General features: G+C 36.8%; 1 protein-coding gene across 1 annotated transcript in view; it reads left to right on the top strand.

Annotated features, from left to right (window-relative positions):
* Nucleotides 1-4,377: 4,377 nt before the first annotated feature.
* The window catches only part of CDH9 (cadherin 9), a 95,436-nt gene continuing 77,820 nt past the window's right edge, over nt 4,378-21,993 (top strand). Inside the window, exon 1 of the mRNA XM_069808920.1 lies at nt 4,378-4,643. The gene's annotated coding sequence lies outside the window, so the exon portion shown is untranslated. The remainder of the gene's footprint in view (nt 4,644-21,993) is intronic.

Raw genomic sequence — 21,993 nt, 5'->3', positions numbered from 1 at the left:
CTTCAGCAAAACCTAACACAGATTTATCTTATTTTGATATTTCAAAACAGTGCATCTACAGACTGAGGAAAGAAAGCAAGATAGAAGTGATCAATACCACTGATTTATTGACAACAACAACAACAACAATTTCAAAACAAATTAATAAATGTGAAACTGCTAGGGATTTCTAAAAATGTTTTTCTACCTACTTAACCCATGAAATCAAGTTAATTTAATTTTACTTTTGAATCTTGACCTATTGAGATAAACAAACTCTCTCATAGAAATAAATGGAGTTGTGCGTGTATGTAAATATGCATATGCAGGTGTGTGTGTGTGTGTGTGTATGCAAATAACTCCAATCGTTTTGTGCCAGCTATCTAAAAAAAATCACTGGGTTTTTACCAAGCTGGGAAAAATTCATATTTAGGGATTTAATTTACTTAAAAATGCTGTAAACAGAGTATACAGATTAAGCTATGAAACTGATTATTGCATATATTCTTAACTAAAGCTTTTACTTCTATATTTCTCAAAGCAGAAACACAAATAAGTCTGGAGACATGTTAGCCTAATCCAATGGTCTGTGTGGCACAGGGTTGCCTTATATAAGTGTTTTAACTTTGCTTCATTTTAAACAGCTCAAAGTTTAGCAATGTCTGGTTGTTCTTACCATGCTTTGGTCTTGTTACATGTTCTTTCTCCCTCCCACGTACAATTCTTCCCTCTTCTCATCTCTTTTTGGGGAACTTGGAGCCATATACAGAAATGTAATTCTCCTTCAGACAAGAAAGTGTGGTTGTTCCTTGCATAATTGTACCAAAGAAGAGGTTCAAAAGTAGGAAAGGAGCAGAAGATTTCTTATTCTCTCTCTTATGCCCTATCCTATGTATATCAAAGGGGTGCAGCCAAAATCTAGTGCTTGTCAGGTGATTTAGTAATGTTCTGACAATCTTTCAAAGTCATCCACTTCATCATATTCTTTAACAAATGAATCATTTAAAGTCTTTCACAGAAAGAGAGAAGAAAGCTTAGAGAAAACCTGGAAAAGAAGCTAATAGCATTCTTTTGAAATTATTGACTAAGTGAAAATACAGATGTGTTTAGAACTAGTTTTTCAACTAGTGGTAATTATTTGATCCAGTTTCTTTATGTTTCAGAATCTTAAAGGCTCCAGTGAAAATTAACAGAGCTGAAGTTGCACAACTGTTAGCTTTGTTCTTGTGACTCTTGGAGAGCTTTTCTTATTTATGTGCTTCTTGATTGTTCCATTCTGTTCAGCTCTGTTCTTTTTTGGCATCACATAGAGTCTCTTATTTGAGAAAGATTAAATGCATATTTAACATTTCTGACAATGGAAAAAAACTCATGTAAGTGGCGTATTGAAGCGAAGTTGTTACTACTGAACCCCAGACCAATTTTTCCTTACAGACCATAGGACATCTGTGGCAACACAGATTTGTGAGAATTCAGGCCTGCCTTGGCTTATCAGAAGCATGGGAAGAGATGGCATGAGATATCAAAGTCCCACTGGCAGATTTTTAGACATCATCTGCCAACTGGATATAGGTGGAAAAACCTAGGGATAAAAATAGATTATTCCTTTCCTCTTCTGATGTTTTATTTGCATTTAGTTTTGCCTAAACAAGTTAAGTGTAAACATGTCAGGAAAAAAAAAATGATGGGAAACAGTGATTGAACTCAGAATGATTTAACATGGCAACCAGCCCTACTCCATGCACTGCTGAGTGATCTTAACCTCTGTGAAATAAAGAAATGCTCAGAATTTCAACGAAGATTAGGTATGTCATCACTGCTTCCCATGGACGCCAGCAGACAAATCTTTAGGAAGGTAAAGCAAGAAAGATGAATAAGGGTCAAAAGAGAAGAGACCTGATTCCAAAAACAACTTCATAAAACATAAAACTGAAGCACAGCCTGTCTTGCAGTAAAAACAATCCTGCCTTACCCTTTTAGTGCACTTTCTGCTTTTCCATATCTCTTTCCACTGCCCACTCTTTCTCAGAAGGAGCATTATGCTTTCCTCCCCTATATGGAGTAGCCTTCTGTGTGTTAGAGCACAGCCTCAGATTTCCACCCATCTCTTCCTATTTGCTGTCACACCTACACTTTTTCCTTTTTGGCCTACTTTTGATGTATATTCCATTTACAGTGTATATTACAAAACTTTTTAGCCCCATCATGCAACACTGTTTGCATTGCAAGTGCCTCTTGTTTGTGAATGTATAGCATGTAATTTCAATTTTTTTCCCCTGTAGTAGTTACTGTGCCATATTTACAACACCATGAAAAATATAAGTGAGAGAGCAGGCATTATGCTGTCTGATATAAATAATGTTCCTTGTTTTACTACAAACCTGTAGATGGCATCAACAGAAATGAAGGCATTCCCATTTATCTGAGTGTCCTCTGCCTGGTATTGAACAGATCTATGCCTGCCTTTAAAGCAGAGGCCAGTCCCCCAGCTGCCACTGAATAATGCTTTCTAATGCTCAAGGAAGTATTGTGAAAAGATGCTTTGTACATCTCGCCAGTTTCAGGGATTCCTCTGTACCTGGATAGTCTCCTAATATTGATTAGAGTAGCCACAATGTTCCCGAAAAGCAGCCAAAAGAGTGAAAAAAGCCAATACAGTGAAAAAAGTAGAGCCATTACTCATGCCTTTTTATCATCCAGACATCTTCCTATTAAGAAAATATCTTTTAGGATCCCCGAGATTTAAGGCTGCACTGGGACCATAGGGCATCAGAGATATACACTTGTCTGTAGCTTTTCTTTTTACTCTCCCATGTAATTACTGAGATAAAAATTATACTAAGTATTTTTTTCCAGTAGTTCCACTGCTAAAGTGGACCGACCATGGGATGAAGATACTGATTTAAACTTTGCTTTATACGTTTTAGCTAAGGTACAGTAATTGATTTTGGTTTGGGTCTGGATTTTGCTTTTTGATTTTCAAAATTTTAGACCAAATTCTGCACTCTGTGACACATATGCAAATATTGTTTTAATGGATGTGTAGCATTCTCAGAGAACACTTAGTTCGTACAGGGCCCAATTTAACTGCCACTGAAATCAATGGAAAGGCTCTGACTGATGTCTATACGAATTGCATCAATCCCTTAATCATTTCAAATGGAATCTAATGGTGAAATGGTTCTCATTAGAAACAGTGTACTGTGAATATGAGCCTGCTGAGCTCATCAATGGTAGTATTACAGCAGTAATAAGAGCATAAGGAAAAAAGAATCATTTACTTAGGTTTCTCAATTGGCTATTTGGTGTAAACATTCTTTTTGTCATTGTAAAGTTTCTCCGCCACAATAGACTCCTCCTTTCACCCCAGTTACTGAACCTACAGCCCTAATGATATTTCATAATTAGAAACTAGGCTCATGATCCATATTTCTAAGAGGAAATCTTGGTACTAAATTTATTATGCTAGAAGCCCAGAGAACCACACTTTGCAGCATTTCATGTTATTCTGTTGGTGCCCACAACAGACATCTGATGAAAGCTATCTTCAGGGTTTGTTGGTACAGAGAGTGACTGCAACGTACCAGTTCCTAGAAGTCCCATTGCAAATGCTTATCTTATGTCAGTGGCTGAAATAGTCATTAGTACCCAGAACCCCCCCAAAATGCACAAATAGCAGATCCAAACCCAGAACTTACGATACTCCAGTTCTCCCATTTTAATAGGTAATATCTTATGCTTTCATTGAAGATGCTAGTTCAAGCAAACCACAATATTCTGTAATATTGAACATCTGGTGACATAGTAGGGAGCAGTGATTACTTGTGCCCAAAGAGGCTGCACCAGGAAACAGGAAATTCATTACTCTTGCTGGCAAAACCATGTAATTCTGTGAATTACCTGAACATTAGCCACGATTCCCGAAACATCCTCTGCAACTTTGTATTATGTCCACTTTCAGGTGCAGTGACAAGCCCATCATTATCAATAGCTGTAAGTGACACTAGTGCTGTAAACCTATTAAGTGCGGGGAGAAACCTCCCACACTGGCCTTCTTTCAACTTAAAATCATTTGTCACTGCAGTGTTACAGGATAATTTTGCATTCTTCGGCGAGTATGTGCACACAAATGGCACTGTATTGCTCATGTAAGTAATCAGAGTAAAATTTTTCTGCACATATTTCACAGGTTATGGGCATCCCGTTACCCTTATTATTAGAACTGAAAACATAAACTGAGGTGGTAGCATGAGACTCTGTATTTAAGCCTCAGTTAATAAGAGGGTCCTTAACAAAGCCCTCCTCTCTGAGCCCTCCCACTGCATTCACTTGCAAATCACTGCATGGCTGGCAAAGCCGTCGTCCTGTCCCCCCCAGCCCCAAACCTTCTCATGTTGAGCACTGCGGCTCTATCAGCAGCAACATCTCTCTCGGAGAGGGATGTTTCTTATTAATCAGGGGCACTGAATAGAAACCAATCAGATAGAGAGTCCCTTTGGCTTCAGCTCCCTGCCTGCCTGACTTAAAAGTGATGCTGGGAGAGAGGGAGCCCTAGTTGGATGCAAGTACATCCAGCGCTGGAGCTACAGGAACGAGCAGAAGGGAGGAAGCAGGTAGAGGAGCAGCGCTGGACGGACAGAGCTAGGCTCACACTGACAGACACGGTGAGTCGATTAACTTTTGTTAGCATCGAAACTGCTGCCAGCAAAAGAGCAGGTGCTTTCTTAAAGAGTCTCTAAAACGTTAAAGATGCCTTACTGATACTTTTTAGGAAAGGGGGGGGTACGGTGAGGGGACAGGGTCAGCAGAGCACTTGGGGGAGATTTCTTTTATACAGTTCAGAAAGAAAATAATTATACTGAATTGCTGAAATCTAAACTTCTGTTGCTGTATATATGACAGCTGCTTGTGCATATTAGAAAGCTAGCAATGTGTATGCTATTTGGCAATACTACTAGACATTATTCAGTTTTTACTGCAATATAGCAGTAACAATATAGCCTAACTTTTGTGCAGGATGCTTTTTCACCTGTCCAAACAGAAGCTATCTTCCTTTTCTTTCTTTCACATTTGTTTTTATTGAAAATACCTAATCAAAACAAACCCAGTTAGAGAAGCATGAAAAAGGAGGAGGTCTTTACTACTACTAAGAATGAAGTACCAATGCTTTATTTTGTTTTTCTTTAGTGGGAGTAGCAAATTAGTATTTTTTTTTTCTATGTGTTAGAGGGGAAAGTGGCAGCTCAGGGCTCAGAAAGCTTCAGAGATCTGAAGGAGCTGTCCCTTTGGGTATTCACAGCAGTAAGTCAAAGTCAACAGGCTTAAAGTGTAAGGCTGTTTTCCAGAAGTGCTACCAAACAACCTTATCAGCCTAATATGTATAATCAGAGACTAGCACAGAAAGCAAGGCAGAAAGCATAAAAGGACAAACTGACCACTTGATTTTGAAGTAACCAGGAGAAACCAATTGCCCAATGAATGACATTTTGCTTTTTCTTTTCACATGCAAGAAATGTGCAGTCACATCCATTCAATTTCACTCTATGAGCTTCAAACAAAGAATGATGCATATGAACTATAAAGAAATCGATACCTCTTGCAGTTGTATGGCAATGTGCATACAGCAGCCACTCACCATCTCACAGACTGAAGTAGTAGGTCAGAAAATAGAATGATAGTTTCTTAGGATAATATCCATTTTCAGTAGACAAATTTACCACCAACATATCAGACTTGCTCTGATTGAAGTCAGACAAAAGTCATGTTTTACTTACATCGCAGCAAGATTATGCTTCATTGCTGACTACTATACTAGTTTGTCATGGTAAAGACAAATATGGATAAAAAGACAAGTGTAATATTTGCAGTAGTTTCGCTAATGGGATCAAAAGCTTTCTTTGATAAGTAATATTAGTGGTAATGATAGGAATTGCTGATGACAGATCTTTAAAAATCATTGCTTGCAAGTAATTTTCCACATCTAAAATGTTAATTTCTATTCCAAAAAAATGAGAATGGACTAATTAAATGTTTAGAAGTCATGTTATATTTTTTCTACAATTATTAAGGACTCTATAGAAGAACAATGTTAGTTTTAAAAAAGGCATACTGTTATCTATATGTGAATTTGACAGGTAAAATACATTGACCTGCCATTTGTCCTTCACTGTGTAATAATATAAATTCAAGAAAGATTTAAATATGTTTACAGCTACAGTGATTTTCTATTGGCAAAAACATAGAACTTTTACAAGGTCATGTTATACAATCAAATGCCTATGAAAGAAATAATTCTTGGTTTGTTTTTCTAAGTTAGATAAACGAGATTAATTTTAAATGGGGAAATGTAACTGTATCAGTACTACATACTAAACTTGTACCTAAAATCGTTGTCAACTCTTTTTAAACTTGATGGGGTGATTTCAACAATCAAAGTTTTTCGTATGTTTGTGTGAACCAAGTAGAGTGTTTCATTTCAGGGGCTGTCCTGCAGCTGTTACGGTGAAAAATTATGTTGCATAAGTACCCGGTACCTCTCACCTAAACACAAAAAGCAGTTAGAGACGCAGTTCGGAGAGAAAATGTGGAGAGACACAGCTCTGCCATATGCTTTGTACAGCTCCATGGTAAAAGTGCTTCAGGCTGTCAGCATTTTCACACTTGTCCGCAGAAGTGACCATTCCAAAGAGGCTGTGGTCCCCTCCGGACAGCAGCCCGTTCGCAGGGAGCTGCGCTCTCGCCTCACCTGGCTGCTCTTCCGCAAGGACGCTGATCTCAGCAGCAGTTACACGGCGTTGGCGGAGACGCCCTCTCATCGTTGGATGGGCCAATGAGGATGATTTCATTCCCTGACTTATCTGCCAAACAAAATGTAATAACCTAAATCCACTACTTTAAATGTTGTCACCCACAATGCTGCGGAAAGAATGTACAACTTAATTCCAACATTCGCTTATGCCCTGGCACCAGGACACGGTTTCTGAAGCTGTGCAACACGGGTTGCAGGGAATCTACTGGCAGAAGCGTTGCGAGGTAGAGCTAGAAAGGAACAGGACTGACAATTTCCTCTGAGGATGAGTTTGTTCAGGAGATAAAACAAGGTAGACTGATGTCTCCTGTTGGCTGTCCATAGCCTGATGATAACAGGACACATGAAGGAGCAATGATTACTTCAGAATTTTCGTTTATTATAGGGTAACACACACACACACAGAGTCTTGCACCTATTTTCAGAGATAAACAGAAACACAGAACTGTTCTCCTTTTCTTCATCCTCCCCCTTCTTTTCCCAATTTTGCAAACTGTTCTGGAGATACAGCAAGTCCTTACTGAAAATCAAAACTCAGTAATGACCACTGCTTAAAAATTGTCCCAATTCCTGCAAATCTGGTACTTATAAGAAAACTGGGCTATATACACCTGGATATAAGACAATATAGATATATAATTTTATATGTTTCTTTCATGTAGTCAGTGCTATTTAACTGCAGAAAGCCAGACAAAAATGCATCTCCCACTCATATCAGAATGCCTTCTGAATTTCTAAGGCTTGCAGCAGGTGCTACATGCAAATGCTATCTGCAGAAGCACAAATATTTGAAGATGAATAGGGATGTCTGAGTGAAAGCTAACTGCATTCTTCATGTGAGTGAGAGAGTTTATGAAAAGTCATTTGTAAGAATAAACCCAAAATTTTGCAAGAGGGGGTGGGAGGAGAAGGAAAATAAAGCAAAGGGAAATGAACAAAAAGAATCTTTGTAAAAGCAGTCAAGCATAATTTTAATAACTTTCTCCTTTTGCCTTTTAAACAAATAGGAAATTGCTGAATGGCAAAAGGCAAGTTACCGTCCTGACTTTCAGCGACTGATCATGATAAAAAAACCCCAGCGGCATGGAGGCCTACTTGCCAAGCATGACTGAACTGGAGAGACGTATCTTGATCAGATCATACTATGTGTTTGCAGTACAAAATCCTAGTGAAACTGGGCTGGTTACTTCAAGGAACATGTTACTAACTTCAGAGAAAAAGGAAAAATACTGGATGTATACTGTAGCTCACAAGAAAACTCTAAAATGATTATGGTTTAGAAACATAATTTTTTAATGTGTAATATGCAGTGTAATTACAGAAAAGATAGGAAGTGAACTATGTTATTTATAATCTTCATTCCACAATCTCAGAAATATTACAAAGGAGGTGGGTGGCATTGTCTTCATCCCATACACAGACATTATTGCACAGAGTTGAATTGACTTGGTCTCAGCTACAGAGTACCTCAGTGTCAGAGCCAGGGATAGAACAGGGCCTCCGCTTTCCCAGTCCTCCAATTTCTCCGTATGAATGCACCAATGTTCATAAAAATAAATGTGCCTTGATTACATAAATAACACCATAAACAGCCACTAACGTTTCTCTGGAAATATATTTCTGTAACTGCAAAATGGAATGCCTCAGGTGATGGCCAGTGTATTTTTTTGCCAGTTAAATGCAAATTTCTATATTTAAATTTCACACCTTTTAGTAGCAAGAGTAATAGCAACATCAAGACAACATCACATTAGATTCAGTTTTCCCTGTCTCACACAAACATAGCGTTCATATTAGAATCTCCTGATATGAACATGCAAATGTCAGAGAAGTTTATGTAAGTACAAATTTTCTAGGTGCTAAATGGTGTTCAGGTTGCTTTGTCCTCACAAACCCTATTCACAGGAAATAACCACCACCTTCGTGGAAATTCTGCCTGGATGAATATTACAGTGGTGGGCCATGCATGTCATTGCTTAGAGACTCCAATTTCCAAAAAATACTGAAAGCATTTTCGCATTGTATATAAGCATGTTGAGAAAGAGCTCCTAAATTACTTGTCCAAATTCAAAACATGCTCTTTATAAATGACACCCAAGAAAAGATTCTGTGAAATAGAGAAAATTGTGGATAATGCTTTTATGTTTGGGGATGGAAACAGCAGACCTTTCCATCATTTTAGACAAACTACACAATAACTGTCATAAGGAGATCATCTCAATTTGCATATTTTTAATAGTTCAGTTGAAGGCAATTAATAATACATACAAGCCTATCTAGCAATGTATACGGACATTATTAGATTTAGCCATTACTTTCAGAAAATGATGATCAATTACATTGATAATCAGTGGTGCAGAATTTGACATTTATATTTTGGCACCTCTTAAAAAAGAATTCAATAAAACATCAGGTTGTATAAGAGTGTTCAATAAAGGAAATTTAAAAAGTATAATGATCTAACATCCTCAGCTCAAGATCTTACTGAAATAATTGTTCTTTATTTCCTCTGTATTCCATCATTCAATATTTGCTCCTGAGGACATGATGAAGAGGTAAAGTGAAAAAGGTGTGAGCTGGGGAAAGGGTGAAGTTAATCCCATTACTTCTGTTTTGAAAGAAAAAGTAGGCGTAGTACAAATGAAAATTAATATTTTAAAATCAAGCAGTTATAGGCTATATATGATTAGAAGGTATCAGTAAACTACTCACACCTGAATTTAACAGATCAAAATAGCCCCAGTTCATGAACAGAATTCTTCATATATATACACATATACATACATTCATACATATGTATATATGCATACAGACAAAAACCCAAGCATAATTCATGCAAATTATAAGAATGATAAAATATTTTTTAAAATAATAGATTCAAATAGGTCTGCTTAAGTTTGTGGTGCTACTTTCTGGCTGAATTTGTTTGCCTGCTTACTCTGTTGTTTATCATAATACTTTTACGTGATTTGCATTATTCTTTATAATTACACTTTATACTAATGGATTTAAATATCAAGTTTTATAGTGGAAGACTATTGTTAAGAAGTTCTGATTTTTAAGGTGTAGGTGCTGGTTGTGGGAAGTTTCATGGAAGTGTTTCTGTCTGTGTAGTAACAAAAAAAAAAATCAGGAAAACAGTTATTTCAAAAGAAAATTCTTGCGGTTGTTTAAATTATTTGTCAGGAGAGTTGTTTGTGCTTGTGGCACATTCTGGAACCCTTATTCAGAATGACTAACATTTTGCAATAAGACTAGTCCCACTGAAGCCAGTGAAATTGCTTTTGTGCATTTCCCCTACCCAGGCTAAAAATGAGTGTTGAATCTGTGTTTTTATAATGATTCTATCTGATAAAAAGATATCTTTTCCTCAGAGTAAAAACAAAAATATTATGTTAGAGGAAACATTTTCCCTTTTCCTGCAAGATTTGCAATAATCCTTACATTTGCTTCCAAAATGTAAAAGGAAATTTCACCTCTAACGAGAATCCAGACTTTCTGAAAAATGGAAATATATTTTAAAATTAATGTAGATTCTTCACTCCTTGCTGTTATCTGCATCCCATGGATTACCAGCAATTGGGCCAAATCTTGCTCCTAATGGTTTTAAATTTGTGTTATACATGCCTTCATTCGAAATCAAGACGCACTTCTGGATCGTATTTATACCTTTTCTAGGGGTAAGACACTAAGTAAACCCCCTTGTGTTCTGAAGAAAATGAATTAGTCTCTTCATTTTCTTTAAATGGAGATAGAACTCCTTTATCTATGATACTGAAGATATTATTCTTTGCTTACTAGTAGTAGTAGTAGTAGTAGCAGTAGTATCAAAGCTGAGAACTCGCATATCACTTCAAGTAAGGGGTTTGTAATGTTTTAATAGCATTTATCACATTTTAATAAAAACCAAGCTTCTGGTGCTGCCTGCTCTTCCAGTCATAGTCCTACTGAAAAATCCTCACTACTGATGATGGCAAACCATCCCCGCAGCAAACAACAGGACTTTCAAAACAGAAAAGTATGCCATGTATTTAATGTACTTCTAACTCCTTTTTAAGGCAATTAAGAGAATAAACTCTCCAAAAAGTTGGTACAGCTGCTCTCAGCTACAGGTGGCCAAAAAACCTGCTGGTTGAGAATCTTTCCCTGAAGCTTTCTTTCAGGAAAGGGGAAAATAGCACTAGGGAAGTCAAAAAGGGGAGTAAATTAGGAAGTGGCTAGACTACACCATAGATTGATGTTTTTGGCAAAAACAAAAGAAACAAAAAGCACAATAAAAGATGCTCATTCACTCTGTCTGACATAGATCTGAAAAGGATGAATCTAACAGATAATGGTTTACAAATGTACCCAGTGTTGCACATTCAGAAACGTAACTGTTAGCACTGCTAGAAGGAAAGATTTAGCAGTCCTGCCAACGGTACTCATTCTAATTATTTATTTGCCATTTGAATTTACACTCATCCCATTCACATTTACATTTCAAAGCAAATTTGTCTAACAGACCCCTACAATATAGATCCACAAAGGATAAACTTCTCAAGTATACAAAGGTCCTCTGTCTTTTTCTTTCCTCAACATATTCAGATTCTAGTTCATCATACTTCCCCAAAACTAAATGCCTACAGGTAGAATAGATATATTTTTTAAACTACTGTAAGGATTACGTTTACTAAGCATTTGTTTGATTAAATAGTGAACTGCACTGCTGTACGCAGACACAGGACCATAGTTACCTTTGATTACTCAGGAGATATACTCAGTAATGGCAAGTAATATATAAATGATGATTTCAAAGAAAACATACATCTGAAAATTTCCTAACAATTACATATGAGACCAGATGATAGTTCTTGTGTAGTTTGTGTACAGATCTGTGTCTGTAACACCAGGAGTAGCATATATTCACAGCTTGAGTGTTGAACAGAACTAAAATGGGTCTTAAGGATTAACCATCACAGGATTAAAGTTCCTGGTCTCATGACATAGAGAGGGTGTCAACTTCTGTTCAAAAAGAATTTCCCTACTTTTTAACTGGCAGAAAATTGCATAAACTCAGGATAACTATTTAAGTGATATTTTTCTGAAAGTGCAGGTAGTTTGAAACAGTAGCTATGTGCTATGCGTTTCACTGGGAACTTTCCCAAGACCTACACACAGGGTTCCCAAACTATACAAAGTCAGGGCAGAAACATACATTAAGTAACCCAATGTAACTGTTAAGGGACATGCCTAGAGCTGCTAAAGGAAACCCTGCCAACCTGGCGGAAAGAATCACTAGTTCTCTGGAGAAGGAAGGAAGGAAGAAAGGAAGGCAGGCAGGCTGGCCTCCTCTCCAAAGCTTCAAAAGTGGATTCATAAAGTTGAAGCAACATAAAGATTTGTGTAAACCACCATAAGATTCTGGATTACTTGATTTGAGCTCTTTTTAAATGTGGTACTGTGGGCAGCTACAATACAAACAGGACCAAAATGAATGGTAATTTGTCTATATCCTTTCTGAGCCAATAGCATCAGAATCATTAATTTGTACAGACTGAAAGCTGAAATCTGAAAACCCATGCTTTTAAGGAACATAAATAGGGGGACATTGCTGTAAAATGGAAAATAAATGAGTCACATTAATTTTCTGCTTCCTTCACCTCAAGTTGATTAGCACTAATTAAATTTCATGCTAGTCAGCCTGCGAGTTTAGTAGGCAATAAAAAAAAAATCCTGAAATGTCATTGCTTGTGGTGAAAACACACACACGTATATGTGCATACATGTATCTATATTTATATCTGTATCTGTATTGATATTGATATCATTTTAGAGATAGAGATGAGATAAAGGGATCTAGAGATATCTATGTAAATATATCTCTATCTCTATATCTATAATGATGTCTATCTATATATTTATGTGCACAGCATCAGTGTCATGAAAGCCATGCATGTACTTGCATTGTAAGGTCTCCAGTGGTAAATGTTCTAGCCAATATCAGGTAAGGTAAGATGCTTATGTGCTCTGAGTTGAGAACTCCACAGGCCATATCAAGTTTCAATTTTCTTAGAGCAGACCCAGGCAAGTAAATACCAGAGGAAAACAGCAAAACAGCTGCTCTGCCTACACCATCAATCCAGAATCATAGTATGGTCTGGGTCAGAAGGGACCTTTAAAGATCATCTAGTTCAACCCCTCTGCCATGGGCAGGGACATCTTTCACTAGATTGGGCTGCTTAAAGCCCCATCCAACCTGACCTTGAATACTTCCAGTGATGGAGCATTCACAACTTCTTTGGGCAACCTGTTCCAGTGTCTCACCACTTTCACTGTAAAATATTTCTTTTTTATGTCTAATCTAAACTGCCTTCTTTCAGTTTAAAGTCATTGGCTCATGTCCAGTTTTTCATCCACCAGTATCCCCTTCTCCACAGGGCTGCTCTCAATCCCTTCATCCTTCAGTTCGTAGTGATACTGGGAATTGCCCTAAGCCAGGTGCAGAACCTTGCACTTGGCCTTGTTGAACTTCATAAGGTTCGCACAGGCCCACTCCTCAAGCCTGTCAAGGACCCTCTGGATGGCATCCCTTCCCTCTAGGGTACCAACCACACCACTCAGCTTGGTGTCGTCTTGCTGTGTGAACTTGCTGAGGGTGCACTCAACCCCACTATGTTGTTAATGAAGACGTTAAAAAGTACTGGTCCCAGTATGGACCCTTGAGGGACACCAGTCATTACTGGTTTCCACTTGGACATCGAGCCATTGACTGTAACTCTTTGGACACAGCCATCCAACCAATTCTTTATCCATCTAACAGTCCAACCATCAAACCCATATGTCTCCAATTTAGTAGCAAGAATGTCGTGGGGTATCATATCAAAGGCCTTACAGAAGTCCAGGTAGATAACATCTGTAGGTCCTTGCCCACTGATGCAGTCAGTCCATTGTAGAAGGCCACTAGATTAGTCAGGCAGGATTTTCCCTTGGTGAAGGTATGTTGGCTGTCCCTAATCACCTCCCTGCCTTCCATATATTTTGACGTGTCTTCCTGGAGGATCTGTTCCATGATCACAAAGGTGAAGATGACTGCCTGGTAGTTCCCAGGGTCCACCAACCAGTCAGCATCAGTTTATTCTTTCAAGATTTTCAGGAAACAATTTCTGCTTCATTCAATAACTTTGTATTGAGGCAAGAATTCCCTGAAAGAGGAACTGATGACTAAATTACCTTAGTACAATTATATGGCATGACTGATTACTTTCAGTGAAGCACCTGTATGTAATACCTATACACTTTCTACCTGATTACATGTATTGACAAAATTCCTACCTTCAGAAAATTTAAGTGACTATTTCAAAATGAGATTTTCAGCTTGTCTCACTGTTTCTCACCTCACGCGGCAAAGATTCAGGAAACCTGGAATCTTGTTGCTACAATGTAGTTTTTGGAATGCCTTCAGCCTTACTGTATGGTCATCCAAATGATCAGCCCCAAGGCAGCCAAAGCAATCCCTCTGATGATAACTTTCATTTAGATATCCCTTTACAATGCAAATACAAAGTTGACTTCTTATTCTTACTTTACTTAATTGCTCCTGAAATTTAGTTTTATCCTGATAATTGGCAGGTCAAATGATGTGAGCATGCTCCTTTTAGACAGAAATTTCCATCCCAGTGGCCACTATCAGGTATCTGAAGGACAGGAAGGTCAAGGAAGATAAAGCCATGTTCTCCATCCTTTCCAGCTAGTCTGTAGTGGTTAATTCTAAGACACACTGAATGAAGTATGAGGTTTTCAGAATTGCCACAGAGCATCCAAAATTCCTTGTCCTGTTTATAAAGAAAAGAATTGTAGATGTTAAGATTTAAATAAAAAGGTAGTCATAGGACAAAACTACCACCTCCATTTACAAGCAATTGTTTTCTCAGGTGCAGGTGACAAACAGCACCTATCCTATTCAAAAGATGAAGAATTGTTATCTGCCCTGAAATATAATGCTGTTCATCTTTGGAAGCAGCATGTATTGTAATTTTTTTTTCCTCAAGAAATGGAATGTTACCATATGGTATGTTAAACTGTTGTGTCTGAGAAGTGATATATCTTAATACTTTGCCAGCCATGTTCATTAATGCTAGGAATAGATGTTAAAACTTGCAGTTTATCTCACTGAGAATTTATTAAGAAGTATTTGTCAGTGTTCATTTGGTTTATTGTCCACAGTCCTATGAAATTACATACAAAAGAAATTTAAACATAATTAGTGTAAAAACCCTCAACATTTAAATGCAAGAACATACATATGCTTTACTAATGTATACATATGTATTTATGGGTATAAATAAGTGTAATTAAAAAGTTGGAGTTGACTTTATTAGTGAGAGTGTCCTGGTTTCAGCTGGGATAGAGTTAATTTTTTTGTTAGTAGCTAGTACAGTGTGTTTTGGATTTAGTGTGAGATAATGTTGATAACATACTCATGTTTTGGTTGTTGCTAAGTAGTGCTTATCCTAAGTTAAGGATGTTTCAGTTTCCCATGCTGTTCCAGCAAGCAGGTGCACAAGAAGCTGGGAGGGAGCATGGCCAGGACAGCTAACCTGAACTAGCCAAAGGGATATGTAGCGTTCGCTACATATCAAGGTGCCACGATTAGATCACTGGTCGGCCCAGACCAGGGAAAGAGACAGATAACACACACAGTGTGAGCGCCAACTTCTGCCTTTTATTGCGCAGTTAATTCCTTTTATACTAACAAGGGTAGGCGGGATTACAGATACGTCATAGGGCTGCGACTAACCCTCCGTCTTTCCGGGACATCGTGAGATCTTCTGAACGCCGAACCCTACAGGGATATACCATACCATACAACGTCATGCTCAGTATGTAAACTTGGGTGGAACTCTAACCCAGCTGAAACCAGGACAGAGAGTCAGGTGCATTATAATTTCATAGAGTGCATCTGCTATTGAGCAAGAATACCTCAAGATCCCAGTAAAATCTTAATTTACATGATGCCAATTACCAAAATTATTATCTGCCAGAATGACAGCAGTATCATAACATTTCCAACGTTTATCTCTTCTCATACTCTATACCCCTCCCTAGGGCCTGACCTCACTGCCTTCTGGAGCAACTGGCCTTGCTGTGGTTTGAGCTGGAGGACTATTGAGTTTTGTGGGGTCAGAGAGACTTGCCGGTTTGAAGAGAGGACAGTGAAGAGGACAAAGGTTTTGAGTGGTCCTCATTCTGAGGGAAGCAAGGAAAAAGAGGGTGGCACCCTCCACCATAGAGTGATGTGTCAGTGAAAAAGTCCTTTCCCTTTGCTCTGGAGACCAAAGTGGTTTAGCAAATGGAGGAGAAGATCCTTCATCCCACTCCAAGTCTTGCTGACCTCTTGTCCAAAAGAATTAATGTCACCATCATGTTTTTCTTAACACTTTATTGATATTCAAACAATGAAAGATTCAGAAGATCTTAACAATCCCTAATGTCTGTCTGTACTCCATCATTAAGAGACCTCCAGAAAAGGACAGGTACTGGGCTAAAGCACAGGATCCAACTTGGCCTAAGTGCACGCATTCACTGGACATCCATAGCTTGTCATCCTATTAGGGCAGTCATTGATCAGACCACTTGTGATTTGTATACTCTTCTATTATATTCATGTCTACTGATAGTGACTGCCTGGCAAAAAATGTAATATTTAACTAATAGAAATACGAATAATATTTCTGCATTCCCCCAACATGGAAAACATTACATATTACTTAAGTGAAAGTCAATTTATCATTTGTAAATTAAAGACACCGAACCCAGTTCTCATAGAACAACACAACACTACCTAGCTCACTAGGGATACACTGGTTTAAGTGAGTGGTTTTTACCCTGTGAGTCTGCAGACTTTTAAGAAGCCTATTTCTAAGAAACCCATACAAAAATACATATGCTAATTACAAGCAGGTTTAAATTTGTGGTACAGAATTCCACTTTTCTGATGGAAAATATTTATAGTGTCTGTAAACCATAGTAATCAAAAAGCAAACAACTCAGAACAATTATTTGTCTACTGCATTTTCAACAAATTTGAGGTTTTTTTAAAAAAGATGTGTGGCCTAAGTAACCTTATGTTCATATACTGCAAATACTGGAGGTACACAAAGGGAGAGCTTGTGAAAGGACTTGAGAGTGGAGAATTTTTTATTCATACTTTGTTTTGATTTTGATATCACTAATAAATCTGAAGGGCAGGAGAATAGACAAGAAGGCACAGACAGAGCAGTTTTAACTGAGAAGTTTTAACTATTCTAGTTTTAATCTGAAGCTATTAAAAAGTTCAGAAACTTGCATGGATATAAGTCTGCATTGCTTAAGTTCAAGTTTTGTCTTTGACTCCAGCTGAGGTAAGAATAACCAAATAATTTTACTACTTAATTTGAAGTACTGTTAAATTACTGCTACAACAGGAAAGTATAAATAGAGTCATAGCTTACTGTTCAGTTAGGAAAAAAATACACTAACTTGAGTAACAGGTTTTATCATTGAGTACAGAATAAAATATTGACATTAAATCTTGAAGAAGAAATACTAGAACCTGAGAAAATTATACAAATAATATTAGCACATCATATGTAATGTCTTTGTAACAGTATGGTTCTATCTCACTATCACTGAACTGAAAGAACAGCGTTGTATTAGAGACCAAGTAAATTGGTATTCGTGTGGTGCCCCTCAGAAATTACCAATTACCAGTCAGTAATTACAACAAAGTATTTCAAAGTGTTCTGTGAAAGCAGTTAAGTATAAGCTCCAAGTAAACAACAGAAGTGCACATAGTCCTGATGGAAAGCTCAACATGGTCTAGCTGAATATTCCCATGGACATCGGTAACATTTAGATTCAATCTTTATAAAGGGAGGAATACTGTCACGCTCATTAATAAGCAGAGCAGAGGACCTGAGAGCTGCAAAGGGACAGAAAGGGCAGAAATCGGTATGCAGCTGAGCACCAGCTTGTTCAGGAACGCCTGAAGTGCCTGAACCACACCAGAGCCCACGGGCTGGGCAATAGCAACCAAACTAGGGGGGAAATTGTCAAATATTGTGTAATCAGACTAATGTTAAGTGATAACATTTTTCCTTTCCAGCCTCTTCACATCCTTCTTCCTGCACAGGGGTTGGTATGTGTGCAGAATCTGCATTAATTTGTATAATGTATATGTGCGTATGATGTGAGTAGATAGATAATATTACATGACAAAGCCAATTTACATACAATATGTGAAAAAAAATTATTTGGATAATTGTGTTTTAAACATGTATTATCTTCTGCACATAAGTCATCAGTATTCAAATAAATAAGTGGAATAAGTCCATGATCTGTGCAAGGTAAATCTTAGAGGAAACAGTATGGCAAAGTGCCAACAAATACTGATTTCTGATATATGAAAGGATAAAGTTAGAGGAAAATCCAGATAGTGTAAAGTGGCTTCTTTCTGCACAGGCTGGGAAAGAAAGGGAAATTATAGCTTGTTCAGCTATCAAAATGAGACTGAAATATAATTTCAGTATAGCTTAAAATGGGATAAATAGAATACTGTGAACATATTGCTTATAAAAGTAATAAATTCTTTTATTAGATAAAATAGTTATACTTGAGTACTGCATAATTAGAATGATAGATGAACATACAGTACAGATTTTAGAGTTATACACAGGGCTAAGAAATCTTTGGTTTAAAAAAATCACAATCAAATGTATACATTAGTATCACATGTTGAAGAAGACATTGCTTTAGAAAGCATTAAAATGTATACAGCATTAAAGAAAATTTCATTAAAAGACAGAGACACTAAGTGACTAATGCCAGACAAAAAGCAGAAAAACTACACAAATGTAACAAAAACCTAACTGTAAGCCACTGAAGTTAGCAGAACCTTTTTACTGACCTACACGACTTGGAAGAAAGTTCCAAAATTTCCTGCAAAGACTAGAACAGAACACCTGAGCAGAGAAAATATAGTGCATGTGGGAAAGAGAAAAAAAACCCCAGCCCTACAAATATTAATTGCTGATTGAAATAATGTCCTGTGTAAGTGATGGGGAAAGAAGCATGGAAATAAAGAGTGCCTTACCACACTTAAGCTTTGAATGCATGCCAAAATAAAGATGATACTGAAATAAACACATCAGAAAAATCTGGAATACATTGGCTTTCAGAAAGAAAAAGCAAAATTATAATTGTATGTGTTATAGAGAAATCACCAAAAATTGGGAATTCCAACTATGAAGTAACTACCTAAATTCTTATGAGACCACCTGTTTTAGTATAGGTGCAGATACAACCTGCATTAAAAACAAAAAGTAGTTAAGTATTAATTGTAATTCACTGTATGACAGAGGACTCACATGATTAAAAACATTAAATTGAAAGTATGAATGGTTTTGACTTGGTAATAGAGTATGCAAAGTAAGCCTGATGGCACATAAAAGAACTTCAGTGAACATCATTGGAGAAAACGTGAACATATTTTCAAATGTCAACAGGGGAAACAGAAAGTAAAAATATGGCTGGAGTAAGCACTTTTATTTTAAATTACATTCAGAAGGCTCACTTCCAAATCAGGAAAGTTTCACAAGTAGTATATTTTTAAATGCATTGTCTGTTATAATTTCAACACTCACAAGCTGGTGTTAACAAATGTATTTTCTTATGTCTTCATCAAGACCAAAAGGAAAGCTAAATATCAAGAAATAGATTTAACCTCAAGTTCATTATTTCTTTTACGATGACTTAATGGAAGATAATAACATTTTTTTTTTATTTTATGAAATTAACTTCTGTGCGAAATTACTCACTTCCATTATAACACAAGTGTGTGGGGGGGTTAATCTAGAAATTAAGATAAAGTATTTCTTTTTGTATTAGATAACAAGGCTTTCAATAATTAAAGTGGGTTTATTATTTCATATTAACCACTAAAGCATACCATGTCACAACAGAAGTGGTGAAGTGGAAAGCTGTTTACATATTGTGAGGCAATATAATAAAAGTTCATGAAATATTGATACTAAAACTGAAAAACATAATTTTTAAAACATACCAACCAAAGAAGTTCTCTTTTACAGGAAATTTGGAAAAATATTGGGAATGAGAGCAAATTATAAAAAGTGAACAACTTTTAACAAGTAATAATAACTTGTTGAACAGAAATAGCTGTAAATGATCTTCTCTTTTTTCAAGTTTTGAGTTCAAATGTATTGTTGGAGCAAATTATTGGGAGGGCAAGTCACAAGCTGTTCCAACAAGGTGCATCATAGGCTGGACTGACCTTATGTGATAAAGAGATATGTGATAAGCAAAAACTATCTAGAGAATTTCAGAGTGAAGAAGAAACTGCCTAGATGCTCTGTTCAGCTAAATTGTTTTAAGGTGGAATGTTTATTCTGTCATGCTTTATTCAGTTGATTGCTTTTCTCAAAAAATCTACACTCTCACTTGTTTACTTTGCAGTGGAGTCACTCTTAAAATTTATCATAACCCCAAAAACATAAAAGTTTTCCTAAAACTTATCTATATATTATATTGCAGTAGAAACTGTTAGGTGGCTTCAGATACCGCTGTGGTAAATACTGATTTCTGTGAACGATGCTTATTCCCAGACATGTGTATCTTTGAAGTTCCACAAAAAGTAGCAGAGGCCCTTAAAACACATGGAGAAAGTACGACAGTTACATATATATCCAGTGAGGAAAAAGCTATGGACAGAAAAGTTTAGTGGATCTCAAAATAAATGAAACAATAGACCCAGTGTTACACAGACTGTTTTCAGAGTTGCTAAGCATTTGTAAAACTAGTTTAATTTCTGGACCTGCTGATACTCAGCAGCTCTGAAAAAGTCAGATCCACATTTCTTGAACTGAGTAACTGAAAACAGTGATTCTAGTGGTCAGCCAAACTTTATCTAACATATATGCTATAAAGGGAATGCTCACATTTAACTTTACACAATTCTCTGAAGACCACTTACCCTCCTTTCCTGCAGCTTTTTTGTTCTCAAGTGTTTATATCCTCTATCCTCTCTCTTCTCCTCTCTCCACTTGCGCTTTCCCTTCCCTATACTTGCCTTCTTCTTTTCTTATTTACTCAGTATTTGTTTCACTAAAAAAAAAAAAAAAAAAAGATGTAATGGTTTAGATTTTATATAGGCTATGATTTTTACCTTTACTTAGGAATAAGAAAGAAAAAACTAGAAGCAATTAAAAAAAATCACATTCCATACGAGCAGTGACATATGTTTTCACTTAAGTTTCATATATAATTTCATATACATTTGAGCATAGGTACTTTCAAGCACAGAATTTGTATTTGGACTAGCATCTCTAGGGTTATAACTTGGCCTGCCTTTTCTCGTTTACCAAATAGGTCTATAATATCAACATTAACATTACTTTTTGCCAATTACATCACTACCAAATAATGACATATGGTCATAGCCAAACCAGCAAGAGAGCTTTTTTGTAAAGCAACGTGCAAATCAAACCTATATTTTAGTTCAAAAACATTAGAAAGGGATTAAACAACTATCAATGCTTCTCTGACACCAAAAATACCTGAAGTGCCTCCTCACACAGGCTTATTGGGGTGTGCTGAACTCCCCACGTGGTACACAGAACCCTCAGGAAGAGGCAAAGACACTGCTCTAAAGAAATTATGAAAGTAAAGCAAGTATTACTGATGACTCTGCGCTTTTCTATTCTACTCTTTCAGATACATCCTAGCTCACTGACCTTTCAGATACGAAGGCAATCCAGTCCCTGCTTTCCAAAATATAAGTAATGCCTTTATGAGTACTGTGCTCCTCCAAGCAAAGGTTTCGTAGAACTGGACATTTCATCAGTTATTAAGAGTGATATTTTCTGTCAATCTCACTTTTTACAGGGACAAACAATCAAAATATGTTGAGCAAATACCTCAAACACTCTTCTTTGATAGTTATATATTTTCCCTTTCATAAGGTAGGAAATGAGTACAGAGAGATTAAACTCTTTTCTCAAAATAGGTAAAAAATCATGTGGTGGAAGCAAAAGCAAGAGGAATTAATCTGACTTTTTTATGACAGGATGTTTTTCTCTTTTTTAAGCATATTTGACTTTACTATAACCATTTAACTCAGCTCCAATAAGATTATTAGTACGTACTATCTAGTTCTGAAATATATTGCTTAT

This window comes from Haliaeetus albicilla, chromosome 21 (assembly GCF_947461875.1).
Source record: "Haliaeetus albicilla chromosome 21, bHalAlb1.1, whole genome shotgun sequence".
Lineage (NCBI taxonomy): Eukaryota > Metazoa > Chordata > Aves > Accipitriformes > Accipitridae > Haliaeetus > Haliaeetus albicilla.
This window is presented reverse-complemented; position numbering and strand designations above follow the sequence as displayed.